Source organism: Triticum aestivum, chromosome 2A, assembly GCF_018294505.1.
Source record: "Triticum aestivum cultivar Chinese Spring chromosome 2A, IWGSC CS RefSeq v2.1, whole genome shotgun sequence".
Classification (NCBI taxonomy): domain Eukaryota; kingdom Viridiplantae; phylum Streptophyta; class Magnoliopsida; order Poales; family Poaceae; genus Triticum; species Triticum aestivum.
In genome coordinates, this window is record NC_057797.1 from 687,958,681 (window position 1) to 687,973,401 (window position 14,721).

A 14,721-nucleotide genomic window follows, 5' to 3' on the forward strand; every position below is an offset into this window, starting at 1 on the left:
CAGCAAGCCATCACCTGCTTTCCTTCCTTAATAAACGAGTATACAGTACCCACCCTAGACCCGGGAATAAATTAAGCTCAAATACAAGGAGTCCTAACTACAATTAATACAAGTACCTCCAATCCAGCAGACACCACGATAACACAAGCACATCCCGAGATACACGTAGCTCGGGCCACTGCCGTGAGCTAGGTAACGCACAGAGAGACCGACGGATCCATCTATGGCCGCCGCGACGATGACGGTGGAGGAGGTGAGGGAGGCGCAGCGCGCGATTGGACCGGCGACGGTGCTGGCCATCGGCACGGCGACGCCACCCAACTGCGTGTACCAGGCAGACTATCCGGACTACTACTTCAGGGTCACAAAGAGCGAGCACCTGGTCGACCTCAAGGCCAAGTTCAAGAGGATGTGTAAGTATCGACAATAACAACATCCTCTCTGCTCCCTGCATTCATATACACACACAGTGAAGGAGCCAGAAAAATCGGATAAAGGAGGCCGAGTATTATTAAACCTTGTTAGGACGGGCCAGTCCATCAAAAAACATCATTTTAGCGAAAATAATACTAATCACTAGTATTACTATTCATATTAGGCCTACATAAAAGATGTTAGGGGGGACCAAGGCCCTGGCTGGCACCCCTGTCTCCGCCCCATATACATGCATTGTCCACCGTATATGCGAACTGGGTTCGTAGCCGGTGGGTGATCCAGGAAACTAGTTGTGATTTTGTTACCTATAAAAACATCTTCAATAGATTATGTATATGCAAAAATAACTAATTTATACATTTCTGAGGCTCAAAAACACATATTGAATGCATTTTTATTTTTTTTTTTGGCCTTCAAAAAATGTAAAATACAACACATCGCGATGTAAATTTACATCACCAACCGATGTAAATCCAGATGCAAAACGGCCAGCCGCGCACCAACCCAACAGCTATCATGAAAGTTCCCAACTGCCCGATCCCCATTCCGCCGCCTGCCGCTGCCGACCGACTCCGGCCAGCTCGGGCACCCCCCCCCCCCCCCCCGCGCCAGCTCCGATGCCTCCCCTACCCATTCCAGTTCACCGCCGACCATCCCCACCGCCGGAATACGGCCATCTGCCGTGCTGTGAGTAGAGGAGGCTCACAACTGCTCGAGGGGGCGTCGAGGAGTGTCGTTGCTGCTCGAGGCTGGTCGCCATGGCGCCATGGCCCGAGCTCGGCTCACAGGGCTCTATTGCCGCTCGGATTTGCCGCTAGTCGTGGCTGACGGCGACGTTCTGCAACCCGCGCTCCCAGATGGAGGTCGGCTGGGCTGCCGCTGTTGTGGCCCGGCCCCGCCAGCTCCAGCGCCTCCATGTGCCTCTGTCGCGCGGCCGCCAGCCGTTTTACATCTTCAAATTTACAACATCAGTTGGAGTTGGATTTTATATAATATACATCATCTGTTGGAGTTGCCTCTTTTTTGAAGATGTAAAATGCATTTTTGATGATGTAAATTTTACATCTCCTAGTTATACATCTCCAGATTTGCATCATCTATTGGATATGCTCTAATGTTCTCTATACTGCTATGATTGATTATGATTAGATCGAAAGTTTCTCCCGCAAAAAAAAAGCAGCCTATGTACTTTTGCGGAAACTTATGTACACATATATACAACATATGCAATGCGAGACTTGAAATAACATTTGTAAACTTTGTTGTTGTTGTTGTTGTTGTTGTTGTTGTTGTTGTTGTTGTTGTTGTTGTTTTACAAGTATTTTTGTAAACTTAACACAGCCAAAAAGTTTAAAAGATCAATGGCCTTTTTTGTTTAGAATAGAAATCCCCTAATTTATGTTTCGACATTCACTATCGAGTGGACGTCCGTGCCCCGTTCCTCTTTCCTGTGAACAGTACAAAGAAGTGAATCTTGGGCGTCTTCGTCTTCCTCCCACGCTCACCGACAAGCCATGGGTTTCCTCTCCCTCCGATGGTCGCTCCGCTAGCGGGAGGGTGGGGGAACCCCGCATCTCTGCCTAGGTAGGGTTTTGCTGACGGCGCTTTGGAGGAGGAGGTGCTACCGGAGCGAAGTGTGGTGTCACAGGTCCTTCACCTCTGTGTCGTCGTCCTCTGGGGCGTCGTCGCAGTCCTGGCGACTTTTGGTGCTCGGGGCTCTTCTTCGAGCTTTCGTTCCCTGCAGGTGGTCGGTGAGGCGATGCTGTCGACTGCATGCGCTGGGGATCTGGTTCTCCGGCCATGTCTTCATTTTGTCGTCGCCTCCTCCAGCGGTGCTGCAGGATAGTGGGTTGGTGTGTAGGAGGTACACGCGCCAGTTCTTCCTCTCTCTTGCTTGCCGGCGAGGGCGACGATGTCTGGGCTTCGGTATTTCTTTGTCTCAGTGCTTCTTCACCGTGCGGGCATGCCATAGCCGAGGTTGATGACTTCCCGTCTGCGACAAGACCGACCGCTGAGTCCAAGGTATCGTCGGTTCCGTGAGGGGGCGGGGGTGCGGGTGCAGCGGCGCATCCTCAACCCGCGTCGGAGTGTGCAGTGTGGCGGGCCTCCAGAGACGTGTTTGTAACTTTCATCTTTTCTAGGGAGCACTGTAACACTGAAGCCTGCTAATAGATCTGGGGTGTTTTCCACAAAAGAAGTCACACCAATAAGTTGTTGAAAAAAAAATCTAAAAACATTACCCCTTCTGAAATTTGAACTAAAACCATGACACTTATTTTGGATCCAAGGGGGTACTAAATATGAATTAGTGTAAGATCTACTTTATAAATGCCCAGAAAATTTTGACAAAAAGAACGAGCATTTGCCTTCCTGTTATGAATTGTAGACATTATTCTGTTTGCATATGCAGGTGACAAGTCACATATCCGGAAGAGATACATGCACCTGACGGAGGAGATGCTTGAGGTGAACCCCAGCATGTGCACGTTCATGGCGCCGTCGTTGAGCGCACGTCGGGCCATCGCTGTCCCCCTGGTCCCAAAGCTCGGAAAGGAGGCCGCAGAGAAGGCGATCAGGGAATGGGGGCAGCCTCTGTCCAGCATCACCCACCTCATCTTCTGCAGCACCTCCGGAGTGGACTTGCCAGGCGCCGACTTCCACCCGACAAAGATGCTCGGCCTGCGTCCGTCAGTGAAGCGTTTCATGATGTACCAGCAGGGCTGCTTCACCGGCGGCATGGTGCTCCGTCTGGCCAAGGACCTGGCCGAGAACAACCGCGGAGCACGCATGCTGGTGGTCTGCTCGGAGAACATGGTCATGACCTTCCATGGCCCGGACGAGTCCCACCTCGACTTGCTGGTAGGCCAGGTGCTCTTCGGCGACGGCGCGGCAGCCGTGGTCGTGGGGGCGGACCCCGACGAGCCCATGGAGCGGCCGCTGTTCTAGCTTGTATCGGCGAGTGTTAGACTGTATTTACATGTGTATATTGTAACGTTGTATACCACCTCATTATATATATATGTGATAGGCCACCCCTAGAGGGTTGTGCCGGTTCCCCCCAAAGCCTATTGTCTTACATGGTATCACGCTAGGTTACGTCCGCTTCCGCCTAAAAACCCTAAACCGCCGCCGCCGCCGCCGCCGCGCCCGCCGTCGTCGTCGCCCGACTGCTATGACGTCCGCCGCTGCGTCCGGCTCCACCGCCACCGGTATTCTGCCGGCCTCCCTCGCGGCACTTCTCTCGAGGCCGCTGGATGCCGCCTCCCTTCAGGCGCCGATCGGGACACGGAGCGTCGGCTCCCTCTTCGCGCTCCCGCCGGCTGCTACTTCGCCCGGGCAGGCGCTTGTGGCCCACACCGCCGCCGCCCCGTCAACCGCGGCTGTCGCGCCCTCGGCCACTGCGCCGCTGGTGGCGGAGGACGTCGCACTGGCAGGCTTCGCGGCGTCAACCGCGGCCATCGCGCCCTCTGTCACCGCGCCGGCTGCCCCTCTGACTGTCTCCACGGTGGTCTCACCTCAGCCAGTCTCCTCGATGGGATCGCAGCCGCCGCCGCCGTTTCACTTCGGCCATCTCATCACCATCAAGTTGTCGTCGGACAATTACATCTTCTGGCGCGCGCAGGTTCTTCCGCTTCTTGGGAGTCACTATCTGCTTGGCTATGTCGACGGCTCTCTCCCTTGCCCTCCTGCGCTGGTTGACAGCGTGCACGGTCCGGTCTATAATCCGGCTCACCGTGTCTGGACAGGGCAGGATCAGGCGAACCTCTCCTCCATCCAGGGGTCGCTCTCTCCGGCCGTTGCTGGGCTTGTTGTCTTCGCCAAGACGTCCCACGAGGCATGGACTATTCTTGAGCGCTCGTTTGCGGCACAGTCGCAGGCTCGTGTATCTGGGCTCCGTCGCCAACTTGGGGAGTGTCAGAAGCTTGACTCCACCGCCACTGAGTTCTACAACAAAGTCAAGAGTCTCGCCGACACGCTGGCCTCCATTGGACAGCCCCTCACCGACTCCGAGTTCAACTCGTTTATTGTCAATGGTCTTGATGAGGAGTATGACGCCCTAGTCGAGATCATCAATGAGAGGGGCAACTCCACGCCCATGCCAGCACACGAGGTCTTTTCACGCCTCCTGCTTACTGAGCAACGAGTCGAGACGCGCCGATCCAGGGGCAACGGCGCCCTCTCGGCAAACGCCGCCACCAAGGGTGGTCGCTCCTCTGCTTCATCCAGGGCTCCTTCGGGGCAGTCACCACCACCCGCCTCGGCCCCTCCTCCTACTGCGACGCTACCAGGGGCTGGCGGTCCACGTGTGTGCCAGCTTTGTGGTCGCGATGGGCACTGGGCCTCGAAGTGTCACAAGCGCTTCCAGCGGGGTTTTCTTGGTCTCGGCAATGACGGGAAGGATACACGCAACTTTGCTCGTCAGGTCGCCATGGCTGATCGTCCGCCGCCGCAGAAGCCACAGGGACACACTCAGTCCTACTCCATTGATCCCCACTGGTACATGGACTCTGGGGCGACAGAGCACCTGACCAGTGAGATGGGGAAGCTTCACACTCGTGAACCCTACCATGGCTCCGACAAGATCCACACCGCCAATGGAGCAGGTATGCACATCTCTCATATTGGTCAAGCATCACTTCTCACTAGACATGCCAATAGGAGTCTTCAACTTCGCAATGTTCTTCGAGTTCCATCTGTGACACGTAATCTTCTTTCAGTTCCTAAACTCACTCGTGATAATAATGTGCTTTGTGAATTTCATCCTTTTGATCTTTTTATTAAGGATCGGGGCACGAGGGACATTCTTCTTAGTGGGCGGCTCTGCCAAGGTCTCTATCGTCTGGAGCATCCTGGCGTCGCTCGCGTCTTCAGTGGAGTTCGGGTATCTCCGTCACAGTGGCATGCTCGTCTTGGTCACCCGGCCACACCTATTGTCCGGCATGTTTTGCGTCGTCATGAGCTTCCTAGTGTGTCTAGTAATAAAGATGTAGCAGTGTGTGATGCTTGTCAGCAGGGGAAGAGTCATCAACTTCCCTTTTTCGGAGTCCAGTCGTGAGGTGAAACATCCTTTAGAACTTGTGTTTTCAGATGTATGGGGTCCTGCTCAGACTTCTGTTAGTGGTCATAATTACTATATCAGTTTTGTTGATGCTTACAGCCGCTTTACCTGGCTTTATCTTATCAAACGTAAATCTGATGTGTTTGACATTTTTGTTCAGTTCCAAAAACATGTTGAACGCCTTCTCAAGCACAAAATTGTTCATGTTCAGTCGGACTGGGGTGGCGAGTATCGCAACCTCAACTCCTTCTTTCAGTCGCTTGGGATCACTCACCGTTTAGCATGTCCACATACACATCAGCAGAATGGTTCAGTAGAACGTAAGCATCGTCACATTGTTGAAGCTGGTCTGACTCTTTTGGCCCATGCATCTGTTCCGTTTCGTTTTTGGAGTGATGCTTTCACCACTGCATGTTTTCTCATCAATCGTACTCCCACTCGTGTTTTGAATATGAAGACTCCCATTGAAGTTCTCCTTAATGAACAACCGGACTACACCTTTCTCAAGGTGTTTGGGTGTGCTTGCTGGCCCCATCTCCGTCCATATAACAAGCGTAAGCTCGAGTTTCGTTCCAAGAAGTGTGTTTTTCTTGGTTATAGCTCTCTTCATAAAGGATACAAATGTCTTCATGTGCCCACTAATCGTGTCTACATCTCTCGGGATGTTGTGTTTGATGAGCATGTTTTTCCCTTTGCCAAACTCCCTGTGTCCACTACCGAGCCACCTGTCATGCATTCATCCTCTGTTGCTTCTGACCAATTTGATGATGTTGCATATTCTCCTCTATTGTTGCCTAACCATGGTGCAGGCACTGGTCGTGGGGCTCGTTTGGAGATTCTGGAAGTGCCATCTTCCTCTTCGTCGCCATCGCCTTCATCCTCGGCACCTTCTGTTGTGCATGAGGAGCACATGGCGCCCCTGCATGGCCTCGGTTTCCGTGCTCATGCACGGCCGATCGACGTCCTGGCCCGGTCGCCTCTGGCTTCTGGGCTGCCTTCGCCATCGTCGCGCCCTGCAACCCCGCCGACTGGGCCGGCCTCCTCGGTCCCCGTCTCGCCCAGGGCGTCGGGGCAGTCATCACCAGGCCTGGCCTCGCCCGCCCCTGCCTCGCCCAGGGTGTCTGGGCCCTTCTCACCAGGGCCGGCCTCGCCTGCTCTCGCCTCGCCAAGGCCGTCTGGGCCGGTGTCACCGGAGCTGGCCTCGCCCACTCTCGGTTCGCCCATGGCCTCTGAGCCCCTGTCGTCGGGCCAGTCTTCGCCATGCAGCCCGGAGTCGTCTGTCCCGAGCTCGCCTGAGGTGATTCCTGCATCTCCGGCGACCGTCACGTCTCCGTCACCTTCGCCTCCGCCGGCTCCTGCTGCTGCTCTACGTCCACATACGCGCAGTCGGAGTGGCATTTTTCAGCCTAAGCAACGTCACGATGGCACAGTTGCTTGGTTAGCGGCGTGCATGTCTGCTGCTCTCGCAGATCCATCCTCTGAGCCACGCACGTATCAAGCTGCTATGCGCATTCCTCATTGGAGAGAGGCCATGGAGCAGGAGTATCAAGCGCTTCTTCGCAATCAGACATGGACTCTTGTTCCTCCACAATCACGGGTAAATGTCATTGATTCCAAATGGGTTTTCAAAGTGAAGAGGCATTCTGATGGGTCCATTGAGCGCTATAAGGCTCGTCTGGTTGCTCGTGGTTTTCGACAGCGTTTTGGACTTGACTATGAAGACACCTTCAGTCCAGTGGTCAAGCCTACTACCATCAGACTTCTTCTCTCTCTGGCTGTTACTCGAGGTTGGTTTCTTCGTCAGCTTGATGTTCAAAATGCTTTTCTTCATGGTGTCTTGGCGGAGGAGGTTTACATGCGCCAGCCTCCGGGTTTCTCTGATCCGGATCGCCCTGATCATCTCTGTCGTCTGTCCAAGGCAATTTATGGTCTGAAGCAGGCTCCTCGTGCTTGGCATGCTCGTCTTGCAATGGCTCTTCGTGCTCATGGTTTTGCATCATCAACTGCTGACTCCTCATTGTTTCTTCTTCAAAGGCCTGAGGTTACTATGTACTTGTTGGTCTATGTAGATGATATCATTTTGGTCAGCTCCTCTCAGTCGGCTGCTACTGCGCTTGTTCGCTCACTTGGTGCTGATTTTGCGGTCAAGGACCTTGGGAAGCTTCATTACTTTCTTGGTGTGGAGGTTACTTCTCGTGCTGCTGGCCTTGTTATGACGCAGAAGAAGTACTCTCTGGATTTGTTGCAGCGAGCTGGGATGCTTAAGTGCAAACCGACGACTACACCCATGTCTACCACTGATAAGCTCAATGCTGTTGATGGTGTGCTTCTTTCTTCTTCTGATGCGACAGAGTACAGGAGTATTGTTGGTGGGCTCCAGTACTTGACGATCACGCGACCAGACATTTCCTATGCTGTTAACCGAGTCTGCCAGTATCTGCAGTCACCCCGTGACACTCATTGGTCTGCTGTTAAGCGGATTTTGCGCTATATTCGTTTCACGGTGGCTCATGGTTTGCATATTCGGCCGTCTGACTCTGGTTGTCTTTCAGCATATTCTGATGCAGACTGGGCTGGCAATCCGGATGACAGGCGATCCACGGGGGGTTATGCTGTCTTCTTTGGCTCTAACCTGATTGCCTGGAGTGCTCGGAAACAGGCTACTGTCTCGCGTAGCAGTACTGAGGCTGAGTATAAGGCTGTGGCCAATGCCACATCAGAGATCATCTGGGTACAGTCCTTGCTTCAGGAGTTAAGTATACCCCAATCACAGCCTCCTGTTCTTTGGTGTGATAACATCGGTGCTACATACCTTTCTGCAAATCCGGTATTCCATGCCCGAACGAAACACATTGAAGTTGACTATCACTTTGTGCGTGAACGTATCTCTCAGAAGCAACTACAGATCAAGTTTATTTCTTCCAAGGATCAACTTGCTGACATCTTCACCAAGCCATTGCCTTTGCCACAGTTTGAGACTTGCAGGCGCAATCTTACCCTTCTAGATTCATTAGAAAGTGGCTAAGATTGAGGGAGGGTGTTAGACTGTATTTACATGTGTATATTGTAACGTTGTATACCACCTCATTATATATATATGTGATAGGCCACCCCTAGAGGGTTGTGCCGGTTCCCCCCAAAGCCTATTGTCTTACAGCGAGCCAGACCATTCTGCCGGAATCGGAGGGAGCATTGGCGGGCAGCTACTGGAGGCGGGTCTCACCTTCCACCTCCGCAAGAATGTTCCCATACTCATCTTCAAGAACATCGAGCGCGCGCTGGAGGAGGCCTTCAAGCCACTGGGCATCCACGACTGGAACTCCATCTTCTGGGTGACGCACCCCGGCGGGCCGGCCATCCTCAGCATGATCGAGGCTAAAGTCAAGCTTAACAAGGAGCGGATGCGCGCCACCCGGCACGTCCTGTCCGAGTACGGCAACATGTCCAGCGCGTGTCTGTTCTTCGTCCTGGACGAGATGCGCAGACGCTCCTCCGAGGACGGACACGCCACCACCGGCGAGGGCATGGACTGGGGTGTCCTATTCGGCTTCGGCCCCGGCCTCACTGTCGAGACCATCGTCCTCCACAGTGTCCCCATCGCCTCCCCGTGAGGCCAGTAAGGCCTCTGCGTTTTCCCCTTACCGGTCAATCAATCAAGACATCTGTTCCGTTGCTGAGGGTGTTCATGATTGCCCGACGCTATTTGTTCTCAAACCTCTCTGTTGCTCACGGTTATGGCTGTGGTTTAGTTTCTGAGACGTACTCAGTTTCAAAACTGTTGGCTGCTGGCCCCTGATGTGGCCTTTGTTTTTAGTTTCTGCTTTTTTTATTTCAAAAAAACTGAACTATGTATCCTGTCTCGGGACCGTTTCTGTGGCCTCATGTGATTCAATTTTATTCCTAGAAGAACACTATTATGGCAATTTAACACACTTACAATCAAAATTGCTCACATATGAATGCCATTATGGCTAGCTTTTTTTTTGAGCTTCATTATGGCTAGCTTTATTAATTAAGGATAGTTACATTGACCACAAGGATTTGCATGATAAGATCACAGAGTTCATCGTCCTAAATAAAATAATGTTTTACTAGCTCATTGTCGAGGCAAGACGATCTATGGAACCAGCAAGGCTCCTTGTGGTCCGGCTGTGGGATCAACGCACACAAAGAGCAGAATCAACAGCTCACACGGTATGCTCTGCACTTCGGTTTATCAGATATTTAGTAGCCAACTACTTAGTTTTAAAGTTCAAGCTGCTGAAAATTTCTCGGGAGAACTTTTTTTGTTTGAAAAAAAATCTTGGGAGGACATACTCGATGATAATATGTTTGTCCAAATGTTTTAGGGATCTTCAAGGCTCACATTTTGCATTGGTGGGCCATATGGTCTTGTCGAACGGGTCCGAGAGCGGGCGGATGCAACAATTAGGCTATTCTCACTGGTTTTGAACCACCAAGTCGCTTTAATAGTTCTAATGGAGCAGCTCTACAGGTGAACAATAAGCCTATCTAGTGCAGTGATACTATTTTTACATTTGAACATACTTACGTAATTTTCAGTGGAGCAACTTGCCAACTCTATTGTTTGCAATTTTTAGTTGGTGGCTTACCAAGCTGACTGCTTGGTTTGCCAACTCTATTATGATGTAACATGTATAACCAACTCATCGAATGGTGTAACACAAGTAAGAGCATCTCCAATAGCCGCGCTGAAAAATCAGCGTTTTTTGCGCGCGCTACCGGTCCGGGCGCTCCAGCGGAGGTGCAAAAATCGCGCGCGCGGAATATCTAGTTCAGCGCGCGGGCCGAAACGCCATCGCGCGCCGCTTATTTGCTGCGTCTGCTCCTGCACGCTGGACTCTCGAGTGCTCGCTCGTAACTCCACCCACCCCATCCATCCGCGGCGCCGCCCTGCGACCGTTCCGGCGTTTCCCCGGCCTATCCCCGCGCTGCGGCGGCTTCCTCCGCCTCCCTCTAGTCACTGCCGCCCCTCGCGCGCGGCGGTCCTCCGACGAACAGCTTGCGGCCGCTCGCTACCGCTCGGCGCCCACAAGGTGTTCGACAAAACGCCCGCAAAGTATGTATTGCTCAAACTTCACGAATTTGGTGCATGTTGATTGTAGTTTTTATAGCCTAGTATTCAACATCGTAGATGATTTCATCGTATGATTCTTCCGAAGAAGAATTTGATATGGAAGAGGAGGAGGATCTTGCAATGATCCTAGCAATGCACATCAATAAAAAACCGAAGCATCGTGGTTCGGGTATGGGTCGGCAGAAAATTTGGAGGGATAGGATCGATGCCACAACAGATTGATCGGGCATTATTTTGTGGAGAATCCCACATACCCGGAGTCTTACATTCGTCGCTGGTTTAGAATGAGCACCGAGTTGTTCAGGCGCATTGCAGAGAAACTAGTGAGCCATGACCGGTTTTTTCAGCAAAGGAGGAATGCCGCCGGAGAGCTCGGGCATAGCACCTTTCAGAAGGTGACAGCCGCTTTGCGTATGTTGGCATACGGTATCCCGACTGATCTAGTTGATGATCACTTGGCTATGGGTGAGAGCCAAGGCATCATGTGTGTCAAGCGCTTCGCAGTCGAAATTGTCCAAGTGTTTGGCCAGGAGTATTTGAGATCTCCCAATGCTGAAGACGCTGCAAGGCTATTGGAAATGAACAAAGCTCGTGGCTTCCTAGGTATGCTTGGCTCAATAGATTGCATGCATTGGAGTTGGAAGAATTGTCCAAAGGCATGACATGGTCAATTCCACGGCCAAAAAAGGGTTCCACTATAATCCTTGAAGCGGTGGCCGATCAAGAGACTTGGATTTGGCATGCATTCTTTGGAATGCCTGGATCTTTGAATGACATCAATGTTGTCAACCAGTCACCACTTATGAATAAGATTGCAAATGGTGATTTGCCACCGGTGCAGTTTATAGCAAATGGTCGTACATACAACTATGGCTATTATCTTGCGGGTGGCATCTACTCAAAGTGGCAAACATTTGTGAAGCCGTTGAAAAAACCGGAAGGTAAGAAAAATCTTGATTTCCACAATGCTCAAGCGACGGCTAGAAAAGATGTGGAGAGAGCTTTTGGGATTTCGCAGACCCAATTTGCTATTGTGAGAGGACCGGCTAGATTTTGGGATCAAAAAATGCTTTGGTACATCATGCACGCTTGTGTGATCATGCACAACATGATCATCGAGAATGAGCGTGGCCAAGATGTAGACTACTCTCAGTATGAGCTCCTGGGACATCCCGTGCGAGTGCGACGGAGGGCCGAAAGGGTGACCTGTTTTGTTGCCTCCTATCATGCCATTCGACGTCCCGAAGTGCATGATGATCTTCAGAAGAATCTCATCGAGGAGTGATGGGCATGGAATGGACGACAAATAGCATCATGATTTGTGTGTTTGATATTGTATTGTTGAACTATTTGTTGTGTTATTGCACTATTTGTTGTATTGAATGATAAACTATTTGTTTGAGTTGTAATAACGAAATTGAACTATTTATTGTTGATTTATTTTGTTTGTGTTCAATTTTTTTTCTTGTGTTTGGAATGCATATATTGTTTGTGCGAGAATCGCGCGCGCTGCATTTTTGCGCGCTGCAGGAGCCAGCACTACCCGCCACGCCAAACCAGGCGATGGGTGCGCGTCAAAGTAGTTTTTAGTGCGCGGCGCATTCGGCGGCTGTTGGAGATGCTCTAATAGGTTAGTCCCAAAAATAATATAAAAGAGCATATTAAAACCCATTAAACATCCAAAACAGATAATATAATAGCATGGCAGAATCAAAAATTATAGATACGTTGGAGACGTATCAAGCATCCCCAAACTTAATTCCTGCTCGTCCTCGAGTAGATAAATGATAAAAACGGAATTTTTAATGTGGAATGCTAGCTAGCATAATTTTCAATGTAATTTTATTTATTATAGCATGAATATTCAGATCCGAAAGACTCAACACAAAATTTTAATATTGTCATAAAATAATAATACTTCAAGCATACTGACCAAACAATTATGTCTTCTCAAAATAACATAGTTAAAAAAGTTTATCCCTACAAAATCATATAGTTTGGCTATGCTTTATTTTTGTCACACAAAATTCTTCAATCATGCACAACCCCGATGACAAGCCAAGCAATTGTTCCATACTTGAATATTCTCAAACTTTTTCAATTTTCACGCAATATATGAACGCGGGCTATGGACATAGCACTATAGGTGAAATAGAATGATGGTTGTGGAAAATTGATAGTAACATCATGGCCATAAGAGACTTGAGTTGCAATAGCATCATCTGGTACTCTTTGCACACGCGACCACCCAATGGTGCCACCCGGTCCTCTGTAGGAGAATTATTTTTCTGGTTCTTCTGTCGTTTTTTGTTAGACAGGCCTAGTATTGTTTTCCCCCTCGTTTCCACTTGTTCATTTGGTCATCCTGATATTTTCCCTCTCCAATTAATACAAGATGGCAAGCATTTGGATGCGTGTTGGAGGAAACAATTTATGTACATTGTGTTCCTTGATTGATGATCATCATCTTTTATAGCAGCACCATGGTCACAATGTATCCCCTATTCCCCTGTAGTTCGTTCACTGATTAATGAAACAAAATAGAAAGCCATTTGATCAGGTGGTGCTGCACATGGACGAACAATGCAACTAAGAACGATGCAAAAGGGTAGATTCATCGAGGATCGATTTTGATCAGCACAAGTGATTGTTTTTGCATGCCTCTGCTAAGAGAAACATCAACCGATTAACAAGCCAAAACACATACCTCCTCCTCCTATTTGCTTTCAGAAGGCCTGGTTACATAGATTGCTAGTACAGATTGGGCATGATCCAGACCTCCGTAGGGGATTCAGATCCTCTGACTTAGGAAGAGAAGTCAGGGGAAGCTACAGTAGCCTGACTTCTCTTCTCTAGATTTTCATAAGCTGCAATTTAACACAACGATTATGTACAGTGATTGTCGACAGTAATCTGTGCATCTACAGTGATTCCTGGGCAGTGTCGGATCTCTAACTTGCCTTCCATATTTTACACAAAGAGGTCACTGTAGCTCCCTGACTTCCCTCTTGCATGTCAGAGGATCCCTCTCCCTCCGTAGGGCAGTCCATCAGCCGCGCGGACTCGGACAGCACGCCAGGGAACACGCCCTCGAACGTCCTTGTCCTTGTCTTGACGTCATAGGCCCTGGCGCCTCCCCAGTCACCCACCTGCTCGAGCATCTCGGGAGCGTACTGCCTCATCCAAGGCGCGGAGAAGTAGAGCATGCCAGGCCTCACGCCGGGGAAGCTCCTCGCCGGTAAAAATGCCGACCGGTTCAGCCCGAGGAACAGCGCGTGCTCCTGCATTGACCCCCGCTCCCCGGCTCCTCCTTCGGCATCAGCGCCGCCGCCGTCGTTGTTGTCGTCCACCACGCGGAACGTGAACCTAATCCCGTCCGGGACCACCGCGCGTGCGGGCTCCCACACCGCGCTGACCTGCCATAGCCCGCCGCCCGGCGCGGCCACCAGGTGCCTGGTGAGCACGGCGTCGCGCGGGCAGTATAGCACCATCGCCTTCCTCGATGGCGTTCCGGCGCCGTCGAGGTCCCATCGCTCCACGCCCCCCTTGTAGGTCACGGCGTAGATCCTCCCGTTGTGGTACGCGCACTCGGCGTAGATACTCCCGTTCCCGTTGTGCCGATCTTGGCCCCAGTACTGGTTGGAAACCAGCACCCGCCATCTGGCATCTCCGGCCCTGGCGTAGGAGATCCACTCGCCACCATAGTGGACGACCGTGACGACGCAGTCGCCGCCGCCGCCGCTGGACGGGTTGCCGGACAGCACTGCCTTCCGGTAGAAAAAGGTCGCCAGATGATGCGCGTCGTAGGTAACTTCTGGGCTGTGCTAGTATAGGGGTTTGAGACGGTAACGTGCGATTTTCCCCTGATCGTCATAGTCGGCCTCTGTTAGGGCAAATAAGCCGCGGCGGCGAGCTCACCGCGTCGGGCGCGTGTATGGGCACGCTCCAGACGCAGCGGGCACGTCGAGACCACGGGGTTGCGTGCGTTGTGTGTATGGGTGTAGGCTAGGGTGCGGGTGCGTGGTGAGCGCGAGGCACCGTAGGACTAGGGCGAGCTGGACCGGGTCACTAAGGCCGTTCTGTTGAGGGCTCGGCGCGCACCGAGCGCATGCATGCGCGGGGTGGATGC

At 51.5% G+C, this 14,721-nt stretch overlaps 1 pseudogene; it reads left to right on the plus strand.

The window, feature by feature from the left end:
- The first annotated feature begins 238 nt into the window (after window positions 1-238).
- Window positions 239-9,105, plus strand: LOC123191855 (chalcone synthase 1-like; annotated as a pseudogene).
- Window positions 9,106-14,721: the final 5,616 nt, after the last annotated feature.